This window comes from Oncorhynchus kisutch, linkage group LG11, assembly GCF_002021735.2.
Source record: "Oncorhynchus kisutch isolate 150728-3 linkage group LG11, Okis_V2, whole genome shotgun sequence".
Taxonomy (NCBI): Eukaryota; Metazoa; Chordata; class Actinopteri; order Salmoniformes; family Salmonidae; genus Oncorhynchus; species Oncorhynchus kisutch.
The window spans coordinates 1,053,109-1,060,659 of record NC_034184.2 but is presented as its reverse complement, the minus strand read 5'-3'; positions in this window follow the sequence as shown (position 1 = coordinate 1,060,659).

Genomic DNA, 7,551 nt, shown 5'->3' with positions numbered 1-7,551 from the left:
GACAAAACAAATATTCAGATAGGATGATGGGGAAATTTTCAGTGGAAAACATAAGAGGGCAACAATACTTGTGCAAAGTTTCAGAATGATACCTTCCAAAATGAGTGTGCGACATGACATTTATCATGAAGTCACCCAGGTGTCCCACACAAGTAGCCCAAATGTACCCAAGTGGCCAAATTGGTGAAGTTATACATTTGAATGGAATAACTATATACAAAATACCAAAATGGTATTCTAACACACCCCCCCCCAATTTTTACAAAATAACACTTTCAAAATTTGGAAGACCCTCAGTCCTCTACACAATATTGTGCTGCTGATGCCAGGTGCCATAGCAGTCTCTTTCTGCTGTAAAGCAGAGGGTCACCAAGTATGTGGTGCAGGTGATGGGGGACTTCATTTTGCAAAGAACACAGCGACGCCTCCATGCTGTGCCCTTTTGGCCCTGAGGCACATCCATGCCTGCAGAAATACATTTGGGCAGATGAACACCACCTGTGGCAGGAGCAGAAGGGACAGAGGTAGAGGGGCCAGAATGTGGTGCAGTGGTACTGTGGTTCTGTAGCCAGCAAGCTCCTTGATGAGCAGCTCTCTGAAGGCTAGCTGTGAGATGGGGGGCTTTCCACAGCTCTTAGCCATTTCCTTGGGTAGGATGAATGCATTCACCATAGCAATGTTGATGAAATGTTAGAAGGTCTTGCACCATTTCATCGTCCTATGGAGAACATTGTAATATTCTATCAGCGCATCTGACAGGCCCACACCTCTCATGCTCTTGTAGTCCTTTATTTCAGATGGAATGGGGACATTTTTTGCGGTCCATGCCCCAGTAGCGCTGAGACAACAGGTGTCCGGCTGGATGAACCAGCTTCAGTGGGGGATGGACACATTGGCACTGGGGGCTCCCATTTGGAGTCAGTGTCACTGTGAAAGAAAATGTTCAGTTAGAATAGTTTCACACATGAGGCCTGTATCAACAAGTATAATAAATATATATATATATACGTGTTTATTATACTTGTTTATTATACTTGTTGATACATATATATATATGTGATACATATATATGTATTGTTGATACATATATATATATATGTGTTTATTATACTTGTTGATACAGGCCTCATGTGTGAAACTATTCTAACTGATATATATATATATATATATATATATATATATAGAGTACAGGGAACATAAGGTATATTATTATAGACCTGCTATATCAACTGTCTCATTTATATTATGACAGACCAACTAGATCCGCTGTCTATTTTATATTATGACATTTCAGCTAGATCTACTGTCTCTCTAAAATTATGACAGACCAGCTAGATCTACTGTCTTTATTATATTACAACAGACCAGCTGTATCTACTGTCTCCATTTCACTTTGGCCATTGTTGTGGGCCTGCCCTCCCCTCAACAGCCTCAAATAGGCTATTTCATGTGGGGGTGGGGTGGAGCGGCAGACACACGCATCTCGGCCATGCTCCCTCTAATACACAATATGTATATATACACACACAAACATAGGCTATGGGTCATACACATACATACAACGATACCCCACCCACAATGTATAGCTAACGTGTACTTTACACATTTCATTAAAATTGTATATATTGCTACTAAAATGTTAAAAAATCACAAATAATATTTTATATTATTAGTTTCAAACAACGGCATTAGCATGAGAAGAACTTACCAGTCCAAAATGATGTCCTCTGTCTCACTTTCCCAACCAATTTCTTCTACAATTGTGTGTACATCTGTATATGTAGACTTAGATTTAGCTTTCCCTGACTTAGTCGCCATACTGATTGATATATAAACAGCTGAAGATGCGCTTTACCAAAAAAGTCCTGATCGTAACATGCGTTCCTTCCAGTATGAATCTTCAATGGCGAATTACTCTCTTTACGCCAGAGTTTACTATATGGGTTGGTCTTCCAACACATAACCATTACATATTGCCGTTTACATCAGCTCATTGGCTATCTCCCCAGCTAGATTTCAAGACGATCAGTGGTCATTGGGTTAAAATACAGTCAATCAACGAAACAGCGGTCATATCATTGGTGCACAATGATGTCATTACTTGTTGTCTTCAAATCGGTTTCTTTCAGTCAATACATCCCGCGAAATGACCCATCACGTTTGGTTGTGTTACAAACAAACCAGTTGATTGCAATGAAACCAAACATGACTGGAAAAGTCACATTTAGTGTGTCTATTTACATCGAATGTGTCGTCGAAAATTGAATGAGACGGAATTCACGACACAAGCAGGTCACAAAATGTTTCGTGTTAGGCTATAAAAATGGATTTTATCAAACAAAAGACCATTCATTGTGTAACAATGAGCATTGCGATTGCAACAGAGGAAGATCGTCAAAGGTAAACTATTTATTTTATTGCAATTTGTGATTTTGTTACGCCTATGCTGGTTGAAATAGTTTATTTTTATGGGGCTCTGTCCTCAGATAATCACATCGTTGTCACGCCCTGGTCTAAGTATTTTGTGTTTTTTCTTCATGTATTAGGTCAGGCCAGGGTGTGGCATGGAGTTTTTTGTATTGTGGTGTGTTTTGTCCTGGGGTTTTGGTGTGTAGATATTTGGGATTGTAGCTAGTGGGGTTTTCTAGCAAAGTCTATGGCTGTCTGGAGTGATTCTCAATCAGAGGCAGGTGCTTATCGTTGTCTCTGATTGGGAACCATATTTAGGCAGCCATATTCTTTGAGTTTGTCGTGGGTGATTGTCCTATCTGTTCTATGTGTACTCTATGTTAGTTTTACACAAGTATAGGCTGTTTTGGTTTTCGCTTCGTTTATTGCTTTGTAGTGTTTAGTGTTTAGTCGTGTTTAGTGTTTAGTCGTGTTTAGTGTTTAGTCGTGTTTACGTTTTGTTTATAAATATGGATCGCAATCGACACGCTGCAGTTTGGTCCGACTCTCCATCATCACCACTAGAAAACCGTAACAATCGTATTCTTTCATAGTAGATCCTTTATTAAATCTGACAACGTAGTTGGATTAGCAAGATTCTAGGCTTTCGAAACATGTGAGACACTTGTATTTTCATGAATGTTTAATATTACTTTTTATGTAGTGATCACCATATGTTGTCGAATTTAATCCCGCTAACGGGGTCGGTGCGCAGAGAGGTTAATCTGGAAGGAGAGTTTACAGTCTAACCAGACACCTAGGTATATGTAATTGTCAATATATTCTTAGTCAGAACCATCCAGAGTAGTGATGCTAGGTGGGTGGGTGGGTGTGGGCAGCAATGCTCAATTTGAAGAGCATGCATTTAGTTTTACTAGCATTTAGGAGCAGTTGGAGGCCACGGAAGCAGTGTTGTATGGCATTGAAGCTCGTTTGGAGGTTTGTTAAAACTTCTTTGGGATAGGGGACGGTATTTTGACGTCCGGATGAAAAGCATGCCCAAAGTCAACTGCCTGCTACTCAGGCCCAGAAACTAGGATATGCATATAATTTGTAGATGTGGATAGAAAACACTCTAAGGTTTATAAAACTGTTAAGATAATGTCTGTGAGTATAACAGAACTGAAATGGCAGGCGAAACCCTGAAGACAAACCATCCCCCCCAAAATAATCATAATCCTACCACTAATTTTAATGGCTGGCATTTTTATAATAGGGTGAAATCGTGCCCGATTGCAGTTCCTAGGGCTTACACTAGATGTCAACAGTCTCTAAAAAGAGTTTCAGGCTGGTGTTTGGAAAAATGAGCCAGAAATTGTAGTTTGTCTAGGTGGCTCGCATTTTGGCTGTAGTGTTTCCAAGCATGGGAATGAGAGCGCGTTCTTTGGTATTTGTTTCCGGTAAAGACAATAAAAATTCTCAGTCTTAAATTGTATTGTTTATTTGGGTATTAGGGTACCTAAGGTTTGATTCTAAACATTGATTGACTTGTTTGGATAAGTTTATTGGTAACGTTTGGGATTAATTTTATATGCATTTTGAAGGAGGGAAACAGAGTGAATTATTGACTGAAGCGCGCCAGCTAAAAGGAGTTTTTATGGATATAAAGAAGGACATTATCAAACAAAAGGACCATTTGTAATGTAACTGGGACCTTTTGGAGTGCCAACAGAAGAAGGTCTTCAAAGGTAAGGCATATATTATATCGCTATTTCTGACTTTCGTGTGGCAAACTCCCTGGTTGAAAATGATTTGTTATGCATTTGTGTGCTGGGCGCTGTCCTCAGATAATCGCATGGTTTGCTTTCGCCGTAAATCCTTTTTGAAATCTGACATGGCGGCTGGATTAACAAAAACTGAAGCTTTATTTTGATGTATTGCACTTGTGATTTTGTAGCGGTATTTATTAGTGCAGATTTCGCCACAATTTCATGTTGAATATTTATAGTAACTTATTTGAATTTGGCATTCTGCAATTTCACCAGAAGTTTTCGAAATGAGACGTAAGTGTCCCACTGGTCTGCAAGAAATTAACACAGTGTCCAAGGATGAGCCAGATGTATACAGAATGGGTTCATCTGCATAGAGGTGGATCAGAGAATCACCAGTAGCAAGAGCGACATCATTGATGTATACAGGGAAGTAAGTGGGCCTGAGAATTTAACCCTGTGGCTCCCCCATAGAGACTGCCAGAGGTCCGGACAACAGGCCCTCCGATTTGACACACTGAACTCTATCTGAGAAGTAGTTGGTGAACCTGCCGAGTCTGCCGATAAGAATGTGGTGATTGACAGAGTCGAAAGCCTTGGCCAGGTCGATGAAAACGGCTGCACAGTACTGTCTTTTATCTATGGCGGTTATGATATCTTTTAGGACCTTGAGCGTGGCTGAGACCATGACCAACTCTGAAACCATATTGCATAGTGGAGAAGTTACGATGGGATTCTAAATGGCTGGTGATCTGTTTGTTAACTTGGATTTTGAAGACTTTAGAAAGGCAGGGCAGGGTAGGATAGATATACGTCTATAACAGTTTGGGTCTAGAGTGTCTCCCCATTTGAAGAGGGAGATGACCGTGGTAGCTTTCAAATACTTAGGGATCTCAGACGATACGGTTGAACAGGCTAGTAATAGGGGTTGCAAAAATTGTGGCAGATCATTTTAGAAAGAGAGTGTCCAGATTGTCTAGCCCGGCTGATTTGTAGGGATCCAGATTTTGAAGCTCTTTCAGAACATCAGCTGTCTGGATTTGGGTAAAGGAGAAGCGGGGTTGTAGAGCTGTTGGCCCGGGTAGGGGTAGCCAGGTGGAAAGCATGTCCAGCTGTAGAAAATTGATTATCGCAGATTTATCGGTAGTGACAGTGTTTCCTAGCCTCAGTACAGTAGGCAGCTGGTAGCAGGTGCTCTTATTCTCCATTGACTTTACGATGTCCCAAAACTTTTTGGAATTATTGCAACAGGATGTAAATATCTGTTTGAAAAACCTTTCCTTGGCTTTCCTAAATGACTGTGTATATTGGTTACTGACTTCTCTGAAAAGTTGCATATCGTGGGGGCTAGTCCATGCTAATGCAGTACGCCACATTATGTTTTTGTGCTGGTCAAGGACAATCAAGTCTGGACTGAACCTAAGGCTAAATCTGTTCCTTGTTCTATATTGTTTGAATGGTGCATGCTTATTTAAGATGTTGAGGAAAGCAGTGGGTGTAAACCTAGGCATTGAGTGACGATGAGAGAGCTTGCATCTCTGGAGACCCCAGATAAGCCAGGTGAGGTCTCCCCATGTGTGGGGTGTGTGACAAAAGAGCTATCTAAGGCTTGTTGAGCTGGACTAGGGGCTCTACAGTGAAAGAAAACAATAATAAATAACCGAAACAGCAGAAGACAAGGCATTATGACGTTAGAAAGAGACATGTGTAGTCGAGTGATCGTAGGGTCCAATGAGCACGAATAGGTGAGTCAGGGAGCCGTTCGGTAGTCGCTACTATGCTATGCGAGCGCGAGACACGGCATTCAGAAAGCTAGCGGGCCGGGGGTAGCAGATGGGTCTTCGGCGACATCACAACATTGCAGTCTCTCTCTCTCTCAAATATTTTGAAAGCGTTATCCTAAAGGACAGGCTTACCTACCCACATTAAAAAATACTACAGTTTACTACAGAATATTACAGTACTTACTATAGAATTATGTAATAAACTGTAGTTTACTATAGAATACTATACTACTGACTGTATTATCCCCATATCATGTGTAGTACTTACTATACAATGTTGTAGTATACTGTTGAATGGCATAGTAAATACTATAGTCTTATCAGAAAAAAAAAACACTGTAGTATTACAATTCAATTTGCTATTTTAATATTTCTCCAGTAGGTTTCCTATAGGAGAAAGACTCCATGTCAAAAATACTAAAACAAAACATTCTAAATACTGCAGTAATGTCTGCAAAAACACTACAGTAAATATTACAACATACTTTAATCTACAAAAAAAACACTACATTCATTACTATAGTATATAATACAGTTTTATTTTACTATAGTAGTTCTGAGAGAGAGAGAGAGAGAGAGAGAGAGAGAGAGAGAGAGAGAGAGAGAGAGAGAGAGAGAGAGAGAGAGAGAGAGAGAGAGAGAGAGAGAGAGAGAGAGAGAGAGAGAGAGAGAGAGAGAGAGAGAGAGAGAGAGAGAGAGAGAGAGAGAGAGAGAGAGAGAGAGAGAGAGAGAGAGAGAGAGAGAGAGAGAGAGAGAGAGAGAGAGAGAGAGAGAGAGAGAGAGAGAGAGAGAGAGAGAGAGAGAGAGAGATTCTGTATAAAACACCAAATAGTGCATGCAGAATTAGGCTGATACCCGCTAGCTATCAAAATCCAGAAAAGAGCTGTTAAATTCTACAACCACCAAAAAGGAAGAGATTCCCAAACCTTCCATAACAAAGCCATCACCCTGTAGAGAGATGAACATGGAGAAGAGTCCCCTAAGCAAGCTGTTCCTGGGGCTCTTTCACAAACACAAACAGACCACTCAGAGCCCCAGGACAGCAACACTATTAAACCTATCCAAATCATGAGAAAACAACAGGATTATTACTTGACACATTCAAAAGAATTTACCAAAAAATTGAGCAAACTAAAATGATATTTGGCCCTAACCAGAGAATACACAGTGGCAAAATACCTGACCACTGTGACTGACCCAAAATTAAGGAAAGCTTTGACTATGTACATAGTCAGTGAGCACTGATGAGACAGACTCAAAGAGAACCACCAACCCAGGCCTCTGGATCCCATCTGTCTTGTTCCCCTGGTTCTCCACCACTACAACCAGCAGGATGTGTGTGTGTGTGTGTGTGTGTGTGTGTGTGTGAGAGTTAGGAGGTTTTAGTGTTGGGGCGGGGGGAAGGCGGTGTGAAATCAAGCCACAATTCGGCCCCCTACTGCTTAACAGCCCTGTTAACCAGTCCTGATGATTACAGTCTTCATCTGAGAAAAGGTCTGGACCCCTAATCCCACTGTGCTACTGTATACACACACACACACACACGATGGCCTCTCTCCCGATCCTGCTGCTCTATGCCTGTTCTGTTATCATACGAAAACGGAGGGATG